The 21,134-nt window shown below is 39.1% G+C and overlaps 1 non-coding gene across 1 annotated transcript; it reads left to right on the top strand.

Moving 5' to 3' along the window:
• Nucleotides 1-715: 715 nt before the first annotated feature.
• LOC124086874 (U6 spliceosomal RNA) lies at nt 716-822 on the top strand. Its single transcript, XR_006849953.1, has one exon. It is a non-coding gene; the product is annotated as a U6 spliceosomal RNA (small nuclear RNA).
• Nucleotides 823-21,134: the final 20,312 nt, after the last annotated feature.

Here is a 21,134-nt window from a genome sequence, read left to right as displayed (position 1 = left end):
AAATGGGAACACAAATCTTAGAATCAGGGCCAGGGTCTTTGCTCTGTTCAGTCATATTTCATAACTCATTTACCTGATTCCTTCCATGTTTTCAGGATTTATTGCTTTTAGAACTTTAAGAAACAAATACTCATGATTCCCTCTCTGGAGTAATCATGATTTTAATAGTAATAAATAAGTGTATAGTGCTTGATCACTTATTATGCCCTCTCATTTTGATCTCCTTTGGTCCTCATAGCACTATTTTATAATGATTAAGAATACAGTGCAGGGGCTGGGGCTGCAGCTCAGTGGTACAGTGCTTGCCTAGTGTGTGTGAGGCACTGGGTTCCATGCTCAGCACCACATAAAAATAAACAAATAAAATAAAAGGCATGCAGTCCACCTAAAACTACAAAAAATGTAAACAAAAAAGAATACAGTGTATTTGGGATTCTCACTCCATCATGTGGGTTCAAGTCTCAACTCAACCATGGATTGAGTTATCAATTGGGTGAGTTTGGGAAAAATCGCTTCACTTGCATGAGCCTTGTTTTCTCATTTATAAAATTAATAATCTGTGCCTTGAGAGCTGTTACAAGAATGAAATAAGATAATGCATGAAAAGCAATTAAGCATAGTGCCTGCTCTAAAGGCTTAATAAATGTAAGCTGCCATTATTAGTAGCAAAAGAACTCTGTGTATAACTAAACAATTGTACAAGTAAGAAACTAAAGTGTTCACTTCAGCAGCACATATATTAAAACTGGAATGAAATAGGGAAGATTAGCATGGCCCCTGTGCAAAGATGACATGCAAATTTGTGAAGTGTTCTATATTTTTTCTCTCTGATATGCAGATGCTAACTCAGAAGAAGGGGGAGCAGAGGGAAGAATAGAAGTACTTTGGATTAGACAAAGAAGAATGAAGGGAAAGGAGAGGGAATGGGAATAGGAAAGATAGTAGGATGAATCCAATGTAACTTTCCTATGTGCATATATGATTATATGACCAATGTAATTGTACATCATGTACAACCAAAAGAATGAAAGTTATGCTCCAGATAGGTATACTATGTCAAAATACATTCTACTGTCATGTATAACTAATAAGAACAAATCAAAAAATCACTTGGAAAAAAAAGAAACTAAGGTTCAGAGAGATGAAGTCAGTCTTCAAGGTCACACAGCTGGTAAGGATCAGAGCTGTTATATACATCCAGAACAGCACTTACCTTGAGTGCAGGTGAAATAGGCAATAGGGAACTCATGGTCTGTGCCAAGCTGGTAATGACCATTCTATTATGATCTCTACATAACTTAACAAATTGCTGGAAGAACTGTAAAAGCATTAAAAAATGATTTTTTCTTCTCTCATAAAGGCTGCTGATGGATGAATATAGAAATAAAAATTGAGTTGACTTTGCTGACCAGTTATAGTATGCGATTATCAAAATGTGACAGGCCAATTTCCATTATAACCCAAAATCTCTTTATTACAAAAAAGAGATCAAATTCTAGCTACCTTATTACAAATTTAAGAAATCTTTGAAACAATTTTTTAAAACAATAAAGGATATAGATAGGGTGTTGGAAGCTTAATGTAAAGGATCTGACCTGTACTAAAACCCACTTGAATTTCCTATTCCTCTAGCCCATGGTGATTATTTGAATTTGCGTGCAAGCTCTTCATCTGCATAATTAGTTCCAGTACCTCACAGAAACAGATTGAGACCTAATCAAGGAGGTCAAGAGTTGGACAAGAGTGAGCTCCAGAGGGGAGGATGCTGTGTTAACCCCCTGCTCTTAGGTACATTTTTGTGTTCAGGGGCCACTGAACTGGAAACAAAGGGAAGGCCCAGGGATTCAGAGAGAAGATGGAGAGAAAAGAGTACTGGCAGACAGTTGTGGATTTCCTGAGCTGTGAGCACTATAGCAGACAGTAGGGAAGCAGAAAGGGACTCAAATCCCAGCTCAAGTCAGGAGAAGTGCTCAGCAAGAGCTGTAGTGCCCGCCAGAATCCAATGGTTAATGGAAGACCCCAAGCCAGATCCCTAGAAAGAGAAGAGTGAATAGGTAGCACAGACCAGACCAAATTAGAGGGAAGAAGAGCACACCAAGTGCAAGCAGCTCACAGCAGTGGCACTAGACACCCCAGCACAGACTTCTAAACCATCCCCTGCAGTAGGGTGGGGAAGCTCCTCAGAGAGAAAAGCACATCCCACAAAGAGCAGGTAGGTGGTCTTTATTAGCTGAGGAGCCAAGCCAAGAACAAGCAGTCAGTGGAAGAAATGGGACCACCTTTGAGCTGTATGTTTTAATCTTCACTAGTGGAGAGACCCTGTTCTGGAACTGTGGCCACGATCCTTTCTAGCAGAAGAACTGGGTCCTGGGAGAGTTGGGAAGAGCGCATGTTTGGGAGACCTGGAGCTATCCAGGAACTGCTGAAGACCTCGTAGCTTCTATCATGGAAAGATTCTCCCAGTGGGATCAGGAGCATTTGCTTCATGGGTTGTGAATGACTTAGAAATGTCTGCAGGGAGCTTTAGACTGGGAGCATCAAAGGCTTGTAAAGACAACTATGGCAGACCGCCTGTAGCCTCAAAAGTCCGCTCTGACAAGGGAACAGTTGCCAACCTGATGTTGAACAAGTTAGTTGACAGTTTTTTCTGCCCAAGTAACATTAGCATCCCAAAAGATGAGAGCATACAGGTGCTGTAAGAAGCAATTATGCACCAGGCGCTGTGGCACATGCCAGTAATTCTAGTGGCTCAGGAGGCTGAGGAAGAAGGATTGTGAGTTCAAAGCCAGCTTCAGCAACTTAGTAAGACCCTAAGCAACTCAGTGAGACCCCATCTCAAAATAAAATATAAAAAAGGGTTAAGCACCCCTGGGTTCAATCCCTGGTTCCAAAAAGAAAAAGCAATTGTGCATTTATTCAAACATATACATACTGCTATTTGTTAAACCTCCTTTATTCTAGTTTAAAATTTGTAAAAAAAAAAAAATCTTTCTTTGAAAAATATAAAATGATCTTTACATACACTATATGAAGTCTTATAGCATCTTTGTTTTGGGGTTACAAATATGCCAAGTGCATTGGAAATTCAGATAGAACATTCACTAAATGAGAGCTTTCTAGAAATATAAAAATTAATGAATTGATTCATTTCTACTAATGGGTTGACAAATTAGCACTGGCTGAAATTTCAGTACAGGTCCAAGGCATCACTGCCCATTCTGTTATGATGATTTATAATCCAGAACCTGTCGCCACTATACATAAAAGGGGCACCTAAAAATGGGTCCATAAATTATGCATGCATGTACATATATGCACTCACACTCACATGCACTCACACACATTTGCACAATCATGCACATCCACACACCACCAACACAGAGGCTCAAGCACATGCACAAATGCTAATATGTACTCACATACTTGCACACACACGAAACTTCTGCATGCTCATGCCCACATGTACACTCACACAGTTAAAACATATGTACATATTCACATGCACTCGTATATATACTCACAGATATCTATATATATATATATATAGAGAGAGAGAGAGATAGATATAGATATAGGTATAGATATAGAAAGATCTACAAAGTTTAGCAAATGCTGTGCACAAATGAGCCACTTTTATTGAACCTACACAGTAACTCTGTGAGTCAGGTATTGCTAACTCCATTGTACAGATGAGGAAAGTAAAAGAACTTGTCCAATGTCTTACAGCTGGTAAATGGAAGGAGGTGTCTGATTCAGAATTGTACATAGAATTACCAACAAAATAACCCACTGCGTATGTGACCTCTTAAGTATTTTGCTAATTATACCATCATTTTAGTTAACCAAACTCAACACATTTCTTTAAAGTAGTTTTCCACTTAAATTTTGAACCATGCATATTTTGTGGAAAATTTAATCCACATGCTTGTGGTTCATTTACATCAAAATGCTGCAAATATTGTTTCTTAAGAGGCATTTTATGTCAAAAGAAAGCATGAGATTTTTCAAGTTTATAATTCGTTAAAAACAGGCAAAACCATTGTTCCAAGCTTAGGGAAATTTGAGTTGTATTTGAGAGTTTTTTCTGTTCTGTCATTTTGAAGATCATTTATTATGCATGTTCAGTTATTTGAATAAAAATCAACTTGGATCCTGTAAGTTCCTACTGTTTTGGGTGCTGCTGTTTTAACTAATGACACAATTGCCTGAAAAATAATTCCATACTGATTTTTTTTCTTGTTTTCTGGTAAGCCAACTGTACTGACACCATAAATTTAAACAACTGGAATTTTCCAGAGAAGTTAGAAAATGTGATAAACTGTTGGAAAATATAAAGAGTTCACATGAGACACTCAAACACTTTTGAGTACACGTAAGGGAAGATATGTGGATTGCACAACGATGTGGATATTTCGCTTCAAATCTGAAGCTTCCAAAAAGTCATAAATGAGCCCTAAACAAATCACTACTGAACTTCTGAGGACTGATGAGTAGTAAGTAGTTATCTAAAATAATTTTTGAAGCCTTATTCCCACTCTACATTTCTCTTATTGAAAATATTTAAGACACAAAATAAAATTAAAAACACCACATCAAAAGCATGTCTCACCCTTTGAGAAGTAGCACAGCATTTGCTAAACTTTGTAGATATATCTATATCTATAGATAGATATCTGTGATTATATATATGAGTGCGTATGAATGTGTACATTCACACTACTCACCTTTTGTTCATTCTGAGGATGAACCTACTTACTTGTAATGTGAACAGAGCAGCTGCTAACTTTCCTGAACCCATAAACAAGAATTTATAGACACAGAACTCTTCAATGGGCATAGCTCTGAGGTAGAATATTATTTATTATATTCAGTGAAATTTCTTCAAAGATGCCTTTGCACAGAATGAAGATATAATAAAACCTAAGTTTCATAATAACTACCCTGTGAAGCAGATATTATTGTCATTGTTGCTATCCTTATAATTATTATTAATATCACCCCCAATTTAAAGATAAGTAACCTGAGGTTCAGAGTTGCCCAAGGCTGTCACAGCTTAGAAAGCACAAAGTAAGATGACAGTGTCCAAAATATAAGTCTCCAAGGAGAGTCATCCAAACCCAGGCTTAGTAGAGACTGGAGGCAAAAGCAAGGTATTTCTGAAGTAGTGAGAAATGAAAGTTAATGTAATAAAAGCAGAGTCCCAGGTCAATTAGCCTGAATTTTCCTGTCAAACTTTGACTATGCCTTCTGACTATCAGCCTGGTGCCTGATGTCAGGCCCACTGATGAGACTTTTGTGGGCTCTCTTTCTTGATATCTTTCACTCTCCCTCTTATTCTCCTAACTCTCTCATTTCAGATAGGCAGCACATGAGGGAACTAGGTGTTATTTTCTTGGCTTACAGGTTAGATTTTTGTGGATAATTGGATGCCAAAAGTTCAGATGCCAAGGTGCCCCTGGAGTGGGGCCAAATATGGTACCTTTATTCATAGAATCACCATGAGATAAACATAAGCACAATTTGAGATTACAGGTTCTGGATCTATTTTATGTTGGTTGCATACTTAAGGAAGTTTTCCAACCTCTGTGAGACTTGTTTTTATTATCTGAAAAAAATAGTAATGCTATTTTCCATGATAAGAAGAAGTAAAGGAATTCATGTATACAAAAATATCCTGTAGAGTCCATGTGCAGAATGCATGCACATGAAAAAAAGTTAGGGCATGAAGTCTCCCCCAAGGAGCACATCAAATTCAACTTTGGGGCATAAAGCCTTAAAAATCAAAACTGCCCCACTCTGAGAGGCTTCTTGACAATTTTGTAAGGATTTGTTCATTCTGAGTGTGAACCTATGTAGCCCTGTAGGGCAGATGAAGGGCATACCTGACTTCCCCAGGCTGCAGGCAGTAGGACAAACAAGCAAGACCTACTGCTCACCATCACTGCTCCCCCACCATGCATGTGTGTGAATGCATGTGTGTGCATACACACACGACAGCATGAAAATAACTACCCCAACAGTACTTATTCCAACATATTGAGGCAGCACTGTGAAGTGGGAATTCCTACTTTGTAAAGCTTATGTGAAATTCAAAGGTCAGGGGTATAAAATGCTTATCCTAGTGTTCAGCACTAAAGTGGAGCCCCAAAGTGGTAGTTATTAGTATTGCTGTTTGTTGTTGTCTTGGAAGACTGTGTGGATGTTTTAGCTTCGAAATCTGACCGCAATTTGAACTTGACCTCAAGTTGTGAAGTTCTGGGCTATTTTGACTGCCATTTAATTACCTTCACCAAAAGGAAATATAAACATAACAGGTCATAAGGGGCCAGAATCATGTATTTCAGCATTGTATGACTCTCTTCCCTTGATATCTAGCCCAGGATATTGAGTAAAGTAGGAACTGCTAATGGATGAATGAATGAATGATACATATTCAGATGTTTCTACAAACTTCTCATTATAGCTTCTGGTCCACAATTAATGATACTCAGCTGCATGCTAGCATTCTCGCAGCCCTGGATTGTAACAGGGACTGCTCAACAAATGTTAGCAGAATCTACTACAAAGTCGTCAGTCCTATTGAGATAGATACTTACCCAGTCCAGCCTCTTACCCACCTATGTGCTTCACCTCTTACCAGTCCTGAACCTACAATGTTTCCCTTTTCTTTCACTCATCTCCTCCAGTAGAAATCTTACCCCTCAAGGCTCAACACCAATACCCCTTCTTCCATGAAGCCTTCTTTGATCTCTCCATCTGGAAATGATCGCACTCTCCTTTGAACACCATTGCCCTTTGTACTTCTCTGTTGGCACTTCTCCCATTCCATCTTATATTGGAATTGTAATCCTGCCTCAGCTCCCCTGCTAGTCTGTGAACTCTTTGAGGGCACACAGAAGACTTTATACACTGTTACTTTGCCCAACAGTGTTCGGCACTACCTTGTTCACTAGTGTTCAATGCATGCTTGTGAGAGTGAGTGAATCCAAGTTAGGTGCTATAGGCTATGACTTGAAAAGCTGGCAAACCAATAAAAAATCTAGCTTGACATAAACTATCTGAAAGGATAAAGCTCTATAATAAAAGGAGGAACGGTTCAGGACCATATTTCTTTGTCAGAGATGTCATTATTAGTCTGAACATTGCCTAAGCCAGGATATCAGGTAAGGTGATCTGGTAAGAAAGAAATAGTCATTTTTATTAAATCTCAAAATAACATACATTTATTAAAAGAATTAAATCCTGCTGACTTTTTAAATGATTGCATCAGCATTTCAGTGGATGGCATTTGAGAGACTCACAATTCTCAATTCCAGCCTTGACAGAATTCATCCATCACCTCAACCTTGTTTGTCTCCAAATACATTCAGAGTCAGCTGGTTTGGCCATTTCCACCCTTTTTGACCTAAGCGCCCATGATTGCTACCTGGTGGGTTTGTAGCCAAAGCTGACTGACAAATGTGGCAGTAAAAATGTTCTTTATAAACAGAAACCAAGACGGGTAAATATAGTCCTGACATCAGGTTGTATACTTAAGTACTAAACATAAGTACCTCTGAAATACTACATCATTATTACATATTACTTCAGAATCACTCATTTGCTTCTGATTTTTCTTCCTGCTGTGTGAAGGGGTGCTTTCAAAAAAATTCATTTGACCTCTGTATGACCTCATCAGCTAGGTCACCATGGACAGTGTATACCCTGGGATCAGTATAAGCTCTGGCAAGGCTGGAAAGCCAACAAAGTTCCTGGATCTCTGGCTCCCTCCACTTCACCCAGGGGTGCTTCCGTTCCCATCTTGAAGCCTCTCTCTTTTTTTCCCCCGTCAAATTCCATGATGTCTCCTAGCTCTCTGGGTTGCACTGGTCCTAAAAAGTGCCCATCACCTCTTATCCAGTAGCCCATTCAAAACCTTTGTGTGCAGTATCCCTATTTGTCAAGACCCTGTTCTCAGCTACATTTCAATGGGTGGTAATAAGTTAATTCAGATTAGCTGATGCATTTACCACCTAGATATCTCAATGCTTTAACCAACAAAATGTACTTGACATCCAAACACTGATGCATTCAAATGACCAATAAATAACACTTTGGCTGCAGGAGTACCTGACTTCCAAAGAAACCTTAGGAATGGATGTTAATGGCAGGAATATCAGCCATATGGCAGGAAATAGCCAGGTCTTTTCAGCCTGATCTAATTTCAGAGTCTTCAAATCCCATTAAAAGGGCTACATTTACAGTAACTGGCAAGACTAATCCTCCCTAAGATGGAGGGAAACCTAGGGGAAAAGTGCAGAAGAGGAATAGGTCAGATACACACCATTTAAAATGGGGCAAATCTAGGTACATACCTAAAAGAAATGCATACACTAGTGTACCCTAAAACAGGTACAAGCATATGCATAGCAGCCTTGTTCAAACTTTCCTCAAATTGGAAACAACCCAAATGCCTGTATATTCAATATATTCATGAATACAATATATTCAAGTGTTGTACAGCAATGAGGATGAACAAGGGAAGACCACACCCAACAATATTCATGAGTTGCACAATGTGGAGCAAAAGAAGCCATAATCAAAGAGGGTGTGTTGATTATTTCATTTACAGATGAATCTATGGTGTTCAAAGTCAGGTAGTGATTGTCCTCAGGAGAGAAAGGTAGTAACTGAGGGAGTCTTCTAGGTGCTGTTCAGGTTATAGCTCTTGATTTGTGTGCTGGTTACACAGGTATGTTCAGTCTCGGAAGTTTCATCACACTGTTATAATTCACCTTTATACATGTTACACTTCATTAGTAAGTTCAATAAAGTACAATACCAATAAAAACACTGACTGAGCCCGGTGCTGTGGTGCACACCCCTAATTCCAGTGGCTTTGGAGGCTGAGGCGGGAGGATCGCGAGTTCAAAGCCAGCCTCGGCTACTTCACAAGGCCCTAAGTAACTTAGCAAGACCCTGTCTCTAAATAAAATATGGAAAAGGGCTGGGGAGGTGGCTCAGTGGCTATGCACCCCTGGGTTCAATCCCTGGTACAAAAAAAAAAAGAAAGAAAAAAAAACCACTAACACATATTTTAGTGGGGCAGATAGGAATGGTACAAAAAAAAAAGCAGAAATAAGGTGGTTAAAGTTCTTGGAATAACTATTAAGAAAAAAGAGCTAGGCTACCAACTATTCTTACAATTGTAACATTCATTCACTCATTCAATGAAAATTTCTTAACCATCATGCAACAAGGTGCTATCCTGAAAACTTGGGACACATCTGTAAAGAAAACTTATACCCCCTGCCTTGTGGTAGTTACATTCTATCAGCATTATGGATAGCAGCCTTTCAAAGGCAATAAAAGGGAATCTCCAGAACCTTGACTCCTAGTGGTTTGCTCCCTGCCATCAGAAGCTATATCAAGACACCAGAAGGGACAGTGAACCTGCTCATTCTTCCTAGGCTTCAGGTGATTTCCCTGCAAGCAGCAGCATTCTGAATGAAATACAAGAAATTGTGAGTTGTGCTCTGTATGTGTTCTGAGTCCAGCCTAAAGAGCGTGCTGTGCTCTTAAGCTGACTGAGAAACAGCCTTTGCCCTCCTCCCGCTGGACGCCTCTCACTCTGGCACCTGTCATCCATTAGGAGCCCCCCTACTGGGATCTTTCATCATTGAAAATATATGATGATTTTCATTACCGCCTAGGCTAATTGGTAGTGAGTATTCCTTTAAAATATATTCTCCTAAATACGAGGCTTTGGATTTGCTTTGAAGTTTCTAACACCAACACAGTTGGACTAAAACCATAGATACTAATCACAGAAATGGAAAAGTCCGGTTCAGGAAGAATCACCACCATGGTTCTTGCCTTATTATATCCAGTTGGGCAGTAGGCATACATGGGAAAGGAAACCGTACAGCCAGCTAAACTACCCCATGGCTGATTCTGGGAGAGGATTTGAGAAGGCCACTGTGTTTACACATCTCTTTGTAAAATTACCATCTAAAAGGAAGTGTTTGATGTATCCAATTTGCTTCCCAAGCCAGTGGAGTAAAATGCGATTAAAAAAATAAAAAGAAACCCATACTGTAGGATTTTAATATCCAAAATAATATGCTGAACATAATATAATAAATGCCTATTTTTTACAGAAGAAGTAGAAACACTTTCCTATAATTTGTTGTTAGTTTCTGACTTAATAAACTGTTCCAGCTCAAAGGGAAAGAGATCATGAAACATTTATGTAAACTTTTCATTTTCAGATAGGGGACACCAAGGCCCTCAGAGTGAACGGCATGCCCAAGGTCATTGGTGGTGGTGGAGCTGTACTGAACATGGGTTTTCTGGGTACTGTGCCAGTTTATCATCTGCTCTGATAGTATCATAAATAAAATCATGTCATGAATGTTCCTTTCATTCTTGCTGTGTGCTTGGTTGTGTATGTGTGTGTTTGAAAAGAACGTATACAGGAAGTAAAACATTTTTGTAATATATTGCCCATCTTTTAAGCATGAGAATTTTAAGTTAGACCTTTTAAACTGTTTCTCAAGATTATAGGAAAGAAGCTAGAAAATATACAATATAAAACAGATCTGTGTAGAAAAAGTAGTTATGAAAATGCAATAAATGTGAAGAAATAAATGGAGAAGCCTAAAAAAAGGTTTTAAGACTGAATTTGCAATTTACTTCCTTTCAGTTGTAGACCAATAGAGCCTCAAGTAGCTCTTTGTTTCACGATTCATTTTCTTAGCATAAATTTGTTCTGAAACATGTATTGGAGCCAGGCATGGTGGTGCACGCCTATAATCCCAGTGACTAGGGAGGCTGAGGTAGGAGGACTGCATATTCATAGCCAACCTCAGCAAATTAGCGAGACTCTCTCAAAAGAAAAGAATTTAAAAATAAAAAAACTGGGGATGTAGCATAATGGTAAAGCACCCCTGGGTTCAATCCCCAGTACAATCCCTAAAAAATAAATTAAAAATAAAAAACATATGTTGGTTGTCATCAACCATACAAATATTTAACATTTGAATAATTAGTTGTTTAATCATGAAATCAGGAGTGTGCAACATAATCTATTTAGGTAGGAAGATATATTAACCTTCTAATAATGTTTTTTCACTTTTTTTCCAACAATGCGTTGTCTTTTTCCCCATATTTCTTATTGGTGCATTATAATTGTACCCTATGTTTTTCACTTTTATCTTAAATGTTACAGTTCTGTAATATGGCTTATAACATTTATAATCATAAGAAACAAGTCATTTTGTTTGCCACTGGATCCTAGTAACTAGTACAGTACCCATTGTATAGAAGGTTTTCAAAGAATATGCAGAACAAATGAGAATAAATTTTAAAATTAAGCTAGCTATATGATGAACATACATATGGTATTTGCTGTCACTATGAAAAGATTGAAGTCTCTAAGCCCCAAGGATCGTGTGTTTGAATTTCAAATGTGCTCTATTTATCTGGTATTCTTCCCCATAGAAGATTGGTACTATAAAAAAAAAAAAAAATCTTAAGTGATCATCTAATCCAACTCCTTTGTTTTACAGAGAAAAAAAGAGCCAGCCCCATAAAGAGGGAAATGATTTCCCAAGGATCACACTACTGGTTAGCAAAAGAGCCTAGCATAGAATCTAGTACAAGGCCATTGACTAGATATATTTTTCACATTGGTTTTTATATGATTGAATCAAACTGTTCCCCTGTAGCAGCAGTATCACCTAGGAGCTGTTAGAAAAGTAAATTCTTAGGCCCACCCCAGACCTACTGAGTCAGGAACTCTGGGATGGGGTCCTTCATCCTGTGTTTTAAAAAGCCCTCCAGGGAACTCAGATGCATAGCCAATATGAGAAACACTGATTTACATAATCTGATGAGATCTCCTGATATTCTAAGAGGTTCTATTATTTTAGGTTAAAAAAAAAGTTGTATTTTCAAACTTGCTGAGGGGTTTATTTGCATAAAAATACTTTTCATGATTTTTTTTAAAATCAACTGAGATTAAGAAAAGGAGTGGAGAGTCAGGTTACTTTCATATAACCTACTCAGACTCCTGGCATATAATAGCTACTCAGTAAATGTTTGTCATCTGAATATATTGCCTCTACTTCATTGACATTTCTGTATGTACTATATAGGCACCATAATCTACAGATTAATGACTTGGGTTTTGGAATCACATTGAGTTTTGTTTCATTTTCACTTTTGTTTAGATGCTGGGGATTCAATCCAGAGCCTTTCACATGCTAAGAGCACATTCTACCACTGAGCTACACCTTCAACCCAGATTAACCCGTTTTTCAATCCCAACTGTGCCACTAACTAGTTGTGGGACCTTGGGCACATTACTTAAACCTTTCTGACCCTCACTTCCTCATGTCTACCACAGGGATAATTATATACCTACTTCTCAGTATTGTTACGAGGATAAATAAGAAAAATGCATGCAAAGAGCTTAATATAGTGCCTTGTACATAGTAATTGCTTAGTAATGGCAGCTATTATTATTATGATGATGATTATTAGCATAATCATCATTACCATCATCATCATCATTTGTTCTCAAGTAGGATGGATTATTCATTTGGACACCAATTTGGCATAAATTTAAAACTGGTAGGTATTTTTTTTTTTTTTTAGTATTTCAAAGGTTAAAGTGCCCATGAAAAAAATGTGTGTTTTCTGAGTGCTATTTCAGTGTTCTCAGGCCTTTGAATTTGAGTTTGGGGCATGACCTAGACAAATGTTTTCTGGAGCTCTTCAGATATGGTACACATGCCAACTAAATCTCATAGATGAATTTGCCTATAGTGGGTTTTCCTTCTGGAATATAAAAGCACATCAGACCACAAAGTTAACTCTGAAATGTATCTTCCCACATACATGGTTTTAAAGAATTTATCTCATACCCTCACTAGACATATGACAGAGGAAAATGGAGGGTTGTGCTAACAAAAACTTTCCCTAGAGAGCCTAGATGTTTCATTAAGTCCTAGGGATCTGGTGAAGACTATGGCAACATCTTGTTTAATCTTCAAAATTAGGAATTGGGGGGAAAAATCATAATCAATATTCCTCTCCAGACCAAAAGATACCCTCTAAGGAGGCAGTGACACTGCCTTTTCCAGATCTCCCTTATCACAGCAGAGCTGGGCATGGTGGCACATGCCTGTAATCCCAGTGGCTCAGGAGGCTGAGGCAGGAGGATCAAAGGTTCAAGGCCAGACTCAGCAAAAGCGAGGCACTAATCAACTCGGTGAAACCCTGACTCTAAATAAAATACAAAATAGGGATGGTGATGTGGCTCAGAGGTTAAGTGGCCCTGGGTTCAATCCCTGGTACCAAAAAAAAAAAAAAAAAAAAAGTATTGCAGCAGAGCCCTGTGAACCTCCCCTTCCAGTTAGGGAGCCAGGGAAAGTGGCCACACCTGGAGTGAGTTTGGGTGTCGGTGTCCCATGCAAATTCTCCTTTCAAGTTATTTTCCGAATTTCAATGCTGCCAACTTTTATTAACAATTCTCGGTGTTTCTGTCACTAAGGGGAAAGGAGGAAATGGTCTCCCTGGTGAATTTCTCGTCAGAGCGGCCTGAGTATATTACAGCCTCTCTATTTTTGAAGTAAGCTACATTTCAGGAGATGAAACAAAGGTAACTCTTAACATCTGCCAATATGTTTTCAGTCGTTATATCAAAGAAAGTGAAATAGCCACAAATGCTAAAGAAAGAAATCAGGCTTCCTAATTTATTCAATTAGAAGATTTGAAATGGTGGGTGAAGTCGACTCTGGCAAGCAAAGTGTTCTGGACCAACATAAACAGTTTCAGGAAGAAGTGTCTGAGCTTCAAGAGCCCTATGCAGTCAGCTTGGAAAGCCTCTGGGCCTAGCTGAGCCCCCCAGATCCTCTAGCAAATGTTGTGAGTTGAAGAAAACTCATTCTGTTATAGGGCCAAGACCCCAAGAACCTCTGGTCCCAAGTATATTTTCATGCAGAAAGAGTTACAGAAAATATGTTTTGTTTTTTAAAACAAAATATATTCTTGTCCTTTTTTGCAAATCTACAAAAAATAAAGCCTATTTAAAATTCCACTCTCGTGTAGATGTGGCCTTAGGGAAGACCCATTAGACACAGAGATGATTAATGCTCCCCTTAGAATCTTATTTGCTTCTTCAGCTGATTGCTCATATAGAATCTTCCTTACCAAGTACTTAAGTATGTAAGTGCCTTATCGTTCTTGGAAATCACCACTCACTAGCCTGCCTTGGAGAGCAAGCTGAGGTACAAGCACAGGGTTTCCTAAACCAGCAAGGCAGCTTGTTTTTTCTCCTCCAGTTCTGCCCCCTGACACTGTGTTCACATCTGCCCCCCCACCCGCCGAACAAAAACAAAAACAAAAACCACCAGCCCTGCCATGCAAGTACCTACAGGACACCTAAATACTGGACATTCTGAAATTTATAGAACCCGATTTTTTCAAATGGTTATTAATCCTTGCAACCAGGGGGGAAGGGAGAAGAGGATGAATTATTAGTGGATTATAATTTCTAAATGTCTGCCAGCCATTTCTATTCCTTTTATTATTATTATTATTATTATTATTTTATTTAGACAGGGGCCTCATTAAATTGCTGAGACTAGCCCCAAACTTGTGATCCTCCTGCCTCAGCTTCTTGAGACACTAGGATTATAGGCATGTGCCACCTCACCTAGCTGGATATCTCCCAGACATATACACTAAATTTAAGATGCTCCAAATCAAAATCATTATTCATACCCCACTTTCTGTAAAAAGGGCTTGGTTCCTGATTTCCCTCTTACAATCCCTACCCCCACTCAAAACCTCAGAGGCATCACAGACAGTTCCCTAACCTTCTTAAAATGCATCCCATCATTTGCCAATATTTCTTGATAACTGACTAAATTCAGCATCCTCAATCTTTCTCTCATCTCTTCCCTCCTTTCTATTCCTCCCCCTGTAATCAGTCTCCACATCCACTAAGAAAGAGCTTTCTAAAAACACAGGCTTGATCGTGTCACTAAAAGCCTTAAATAATAAGAGAAAAGAGGTGAGAGGATAAAGCTGAGTGGGGTTATCAGAACTCATGCTTTAGTGCTCAAAATGAACAATTATCCTGATTTTAAGTATGCCCAAGTCATTTTCCTAAAAATTACAATCATTACAGTGGAATTCTTTACTCTAGTGGTTGTAGGAAAAATGATTACATCTATGTTATGGCCTTAACTACATTGTGTCAGGAATATATTATATGTAGTTGTATTTCCAGGAAATTTGTTTGACATGGTTTATCTAAACATATGAAGTAATGTTTTCTGTTGTTCATACAACAACTTTTACTGAGCACTTACTAGGTGCCTGATGCTATGCTGTGCACTTAGGAACCATGTTTGTACCCTATCTGCATGGAACTTTTATATCTGACTTTCTGAAAGAAAAGTACAGCCTCCAATAACAATGAAACACATACTTGTTGAAAATTACTCTGAGCTAGGACATATACTGGGCCTTTTTTTTTTTTTTTTTTGAGAGACTTTTTTTAACATTTAGTTATGTTTTTTTAGTTTTCGGCGGACACAACATCTTTGTATGTGGTGCTGAGGATCGAACCCGGGCTGCACGCATGCCAGGCGAGCGGGCTACCGCTTGAGTCACATCCCCAGCCCATATACTGGGCCTTTCTTATGAAACCCTCCCTGAATACCCCAGCTGCCAGCGTCATGATCATAGGTGACTTATTTTCTTACTCTCTTCCCTATAAAATGGGGAAAATGATAGTACTACCTTATAGAAAAAACATAAGGATGAAATGAATTCCTGATATTAAATATTAAATCCACAGTTCAAGGCCTTGCCATCCTTGGCGCTAATGAAGTTGGAGGTACTATTATTATGCCTAATGGTTCTTCAGGAGGCTTCTAAAATGCAAATGCATTTTTAAAAATTTTTTTTTAGTTGTAGATGGACACAATACCATTATTTTGTTTATTTTTTTATGTGGTGCCAGGATTGAACCCAGTGCCTCACACATGCTCGGCAAGCACCCTACCACTGAGCAACAAACCCAGCTCTGCAAATGCATTTTTGAGAAAGAATCTGTGAAACTATTCTGGCTGAGGTTTAATATAGAATTTCCTACTAGTAAAAGTCCCCAGGATGAGCATTGGGTACTGAAGCAGGGTAATGACACCAAGAAGGGAGGCCTCACACTTTATGAGCCACCCTGTCCAACCCAGACTCACTGGCAGACATCCTCATTTCCCAGGAGTCTGGGGGGGTCACCATTATGCCCACTAAAGTTCAAGAGCAACTGTAACTGGCAGCAGCTCTCACTTGAGAGAAAGTTCCCTGTAGCTTCCCCTATGAAGAGGCAGAGCAAGATGCTGTGGCCTGTGAAATCATTCTGAAATACCATAATTGCTCTCTATCAGTGAGCATGAAGAGTCATATTAGTATTTAAAAATCATCCAAACAGCTAAGTGCTATGATTACACTAAATCAACCTAATTTCTAAATCACTGGAGTAAACCCTTGTTGGATGTTACCATATAAACTTGAAAGAATTTAATAAAAGAGAATAAACAACTTGGATATCAAATGGAGATGGCACTGCCAGCTACTGCTACATTTGGCTACTTGTTTCTAAGGTCTCATATGGCAAAGTGGGGTCATCTCATTCTGTGAGGTCACAGTTTTAAACAGAGTCCTTATGTATAATTCACTCATTCGGCAAATAGTTAGTGAGCTATGTGCCTGACACTTCTCTTGGTGCTGGGAATAGGGTGGTGAATGACAAAGCTTTTTGACACGCATGGAGCTTATCTTGCAGGGGTCTCACGCAGATAATTGACAAATAAATATGTAAGCTAGAGTGCTATGGAGAAAAATCAAGCTATGTGCCAGAAAGAGGAGATCCTGGGGCTGGATTGGAAAGGCAGGTATTTCCAACGTGCTCGTATTGTCTCTACGAAAGTTGCACCTGAACGAGCCCTTGAAGGCAGCAAGGGATCAAGCCACAAAGTAATCTGTAGAAAGAGTGTGACAGACAGGGGGAATGGTAGGGACGGAGACCTTGAGGAGAAAAAAGCTTGGTATGTTCGAAGACCCACCCATAGCAGAATGAGTGGGGTAACCAAAAGTAAGGTATGGAAGGACCCTGAAGGCCAACTAAGTACTTCACCTTATATTCTGAGGGTGATAGAGAACTATGGGAGGATTTTCAGGAGTAACAGCATCTTCTTTTGTCATAATGAAATTTTTGTCAGTTTTAATTGTGGGAAAAAAATACACAATATAATGTTGGACATCTTAATAAATTTTCAACTTTTTTTTTTCAGTGCTAAGGATTCAACCCAGGGCCTCATGCATGCTAGGCAAGTGCTCTACAACTGAGCTACATCTCCAGCCTTTTTTATTTTTTATTTTGACAAAAGGCCTCACTAAGTTGCTGAGGTTAGCTCCAAACTTGCAATCCTCCTGCCTCAGCCTCCAAAGTAGCTGGTATTAAAGGGGTACACCACCATGCCCAATTTAATGATTTTGGCAGGGGGAGGTACTAGGGATTGAACCCAGAGGCACTTAACCACTGAGCCATATCCCCAGCCTCCCCTTTTTCTTGCATTTTGAGACAGGGTCTCACCGAGTTGCTCAGAGACTTGCTAAGTTGCTGAGGCTGGCTTTGAAGTCATGATCCTCCTGCCTCAGCCTCCCCAAGCCACTGGGATTACAGGTGTATGCCACTGCACCTGGCAATGATTTTCATTTTCAAAGGATTACTCTGATTATCCTATTGAAATTAGACACTAGATTCCAATACTGAAATCTGGAAACCAGTTAGGAAGCCAGGTGAGAAATGGTGGTGTTGGTAAAGAAGATGAAAATTTCATCTTGAAGATAAGGCTAGCAATCTGGAAGAAGCAGTGAGCACTTTTCTTTGCTTTCTTTCCTTCCAGACTGACATCTAGCTTAGTGAGATTCATTTCTCTCAACTTCCTATGAAAGCTCAGTGTCATGGTCTAAATAAATGTGTTCCCCAAAATTCACATTAGAAATTGAACCATCAGGTATGAAGACACGAATTGGTGTGAATATACTTTGTATACAATCAGGAATATGAAAAATTGTGCTCTACATGTGTAATAAGAATTGTAATGCATTCTGCTGTCATATATAAATAAAAAATTTTTAAAAAGAAAAAAAAAGAAATGGAACCACCAGGAGCTGGGTTTGTGGCTCAGATGTACAGCACTTGCCTAGCATGCATGAAGCACTGGGTTTCATCCTCAGTACCACATAGAGATAAAATAAAGATATGTGTCCACCTAAAACTAAAATAATAAATATTTTAAAAAGAAAGAAATTGAACCACCAATAGGGTAGTATTGAAAGATGGAGCCCAGTGGGAGGTGTTTAGGTTACAGGGCTTTGCCCTCATAAATATATTCATGCTGCTGTAAAAAGGACTTGTGGGAGCGGAATCACTCTCTCTGCTTTACTGCCATGTGAGGACACAGCATTCCTCACCTCCAGAGGAGACAGTTCAAGGCATCATCTTGGAAGCAGAGAGACTGGTCCCTACCTGCCTGCACTTTGACCTTGGAGTTCCCAGCCTCCAGAACTGTGAGAAAACAAATTTTGTCCTTTGAAAATTATCTAATCTGTCTATTCTGTGATAGCTGCACAAAGTATAATGAGACAATCAGAAAATGCCCCATATAGATAATTCTGATTATTTACCTACAATGAGATTGGCAAAAGTGCTAAGCAATCTGTAGGTATAACTCAGCCAGTTAGAAGCCTGGGAGATTTCTCAAGGTATCAGAATACCTGAATGAAACACCAAACATGTTTTATTTTAACCATTTAGGGGTAAAAATCCACCTAAGATATAGTAGACTTTTCTCTATTTTCCTGAAGTGTAAATTTTCTCCTGAAGAGAAAATTGCTACAGAATAAGGGGTTCATCAATGCACAGCTACTTGTCGTGGTTGTTTTGGCCCTTTGGGGACCTCTTTGGTCTTCTTAGTTTTCACATCTGCTCAGGGAAGAAAGTTTGCCATATGACTACACTCCACACAGTTGAGGTATCGAGCCGTTGACCACCAATAAAATTGGGCTATGCGTGTTGATCCTAGGACGGAGAAGCTGCAAGATAAGAAATTGCTATTCTAGTCATAGCCATACTGTAAAAAGATGTGTAATATTTCAAAAGCATCAACTGGTTGGCATCTGTTTTAGGGAAGTTCACAAACACATTCTCAATGACAAAAGGAGTGTGTTATTTTCTTTATTTTCTTGCCAAAAAAATGCATTCTGAAATATAGACTATTTGGGTGGGGCCCCATTTAAACTAGAACTACATGTAAAAATTACAGAATCTAAGATCAAGAAGGGGCCCAGAGAGATGAGACAAATAGGAAGACAGACAGATGTGGACACAAGGATAGAGAACACCCTTATGAATACAGTTGATACTGTATATTTCTTACGGAACTATCTGTCTGGTGCTTTTCCTAGGATTCAATTTGCAGATGTGGTTCTGTGTCTTATGTGAAATATACTAGGCAATAATCAGAATTGGTACTGACTCTATTGATAACATAATCGGGGGGGCTTTAAGAGCTTGGGAACTAAATCAAATAAATGACTATCAATCATCTATCAGTGAATTATAACAGCTAGTTTATATTGTATATGGCACTGTGCCAAGTACTTTAACATTCAACCAACCTGTAGTGGCACCCCCTTTCTCCACAGAAAAGTCTTAACTGGGCTTCTCCAGAAATCTTCACCATGGCTGATTTTAGGACTGTCAGCAAAAGTCTCTGCAAAAAAGTTCAATGTAGATAAACTTCCTATTTTCGTGTTGCCTTATTTTACTTAGCCACTGGCTGAGAAGAAATCAGCACTCCAGGTGCTGGGCACCCCCTTACTAGTTTTTCACAAACGTATCCAGTATAATAGTTTGTAGAAATGTGTAAATAAGGCCTCTGGCCTTGAGCTGAGCTTCACAGAGATGTCTGCATTTTTAAGATTAGAGAACTTACCAATTGGGCTCCATGGTAACAGCTGACAGGGGGAGAATAGAAAGGGGAGAAGCAGCTCTCCTCTTCTTGAAGGGTTAACTTGCCCAGAACAGTGAAAGAAAAAGCTGCTTTATGTGAACTTCTGCAGACTATGAAATTCTGAGCCCCCCCCCCTTACATGCTGGGTATAAAATTCTGAAACTACCTGAACTCGGGGTTCAGGGAATTGATTGATTACAGCAAAAGCTGTGCCCTTTGAACCTGGCTGCAGTCAAATAAAACTGTTTCCTGCTATCTTTGGTGCCTTACCTCATCTGTCCCTACAACAAACCCTATGAGGAAAATGCTACTATTTTAGCCACTTTACAGATGAGAAAACTGAGGTTTGGGAAATGACAGAGTTGGTATTCAAGCTCAGGTTTGTCTAAAGCCAAAGCTAGCACTCTTAACCATTGTACCCAACTGCGTGCAATAGCAATAGTAGCAGAAATCCTGGGTCTTTGCTAAGTGTTCAGAAAAGTAGAACTGAAAATAACCAATAGATTTGAACTGTGTATATCCCAGAGGTCTTCAAGTGAGCTGCTTCCTGCAAGAATACAGAGCTTCATAGAAGCCAACAGAGGGCTTAGCCCAGGATTGCTACTAGCCAAGTCCTAGAAATGCCAAGAGTATAAAACTAAAGGAATGAGAACAAGAAACCAGGATGCTCAGAAAATCAGTGGATGGACTCAGGCGACTGATTGTTGTACTCAGAAGGGGAACCATGAAAAGTTGGTAAATGATCTAGCACATCAAGTAGCAGTCAGAAGAGCACAGCCATTCACCCTTATGTGTCATCTCACAGGATGGGAAGAAGCAAATAATGCTGTTTCCCAGAGAAACAGTATTAGGGGACTGGGGACATAGCTCAGTTGGTAGAGTAGTTGTCTAGTATAAACAAAGCCCTGGGTTCAATCCTCAGTGCCACCAGAAAAGAAAAAGAAACCAGAGAAACAGATTTACTGTCTACCTCCCTCTCCTTGACAGAATGTAAGCTCCTTAAACAGAGTAACCATCCCTTTTTGTTTCACTAGTTCTTAAAGCAGAGCCTGGCACACA

This window comes from Marmota monax, unplaced genomic scaffold (assembly GCF_021218885.2).
Source record: "Marmota monax isolate L192 unplaced genomic scaffold, Marmota_monax_Labrador192_F-V1.1 WCK01_AAM20220418_F8-fsc00261, whole genome shotgun sequence".
Lineage (NCBI taxonomy): Eukaryota > Metazoa > Chordata > Mammalia > Rodentia > Sciuridae > Marmota > Marmota monax.
This window is presented reverse-complemented; position numbering and strand designations above follow the sequence as displayed.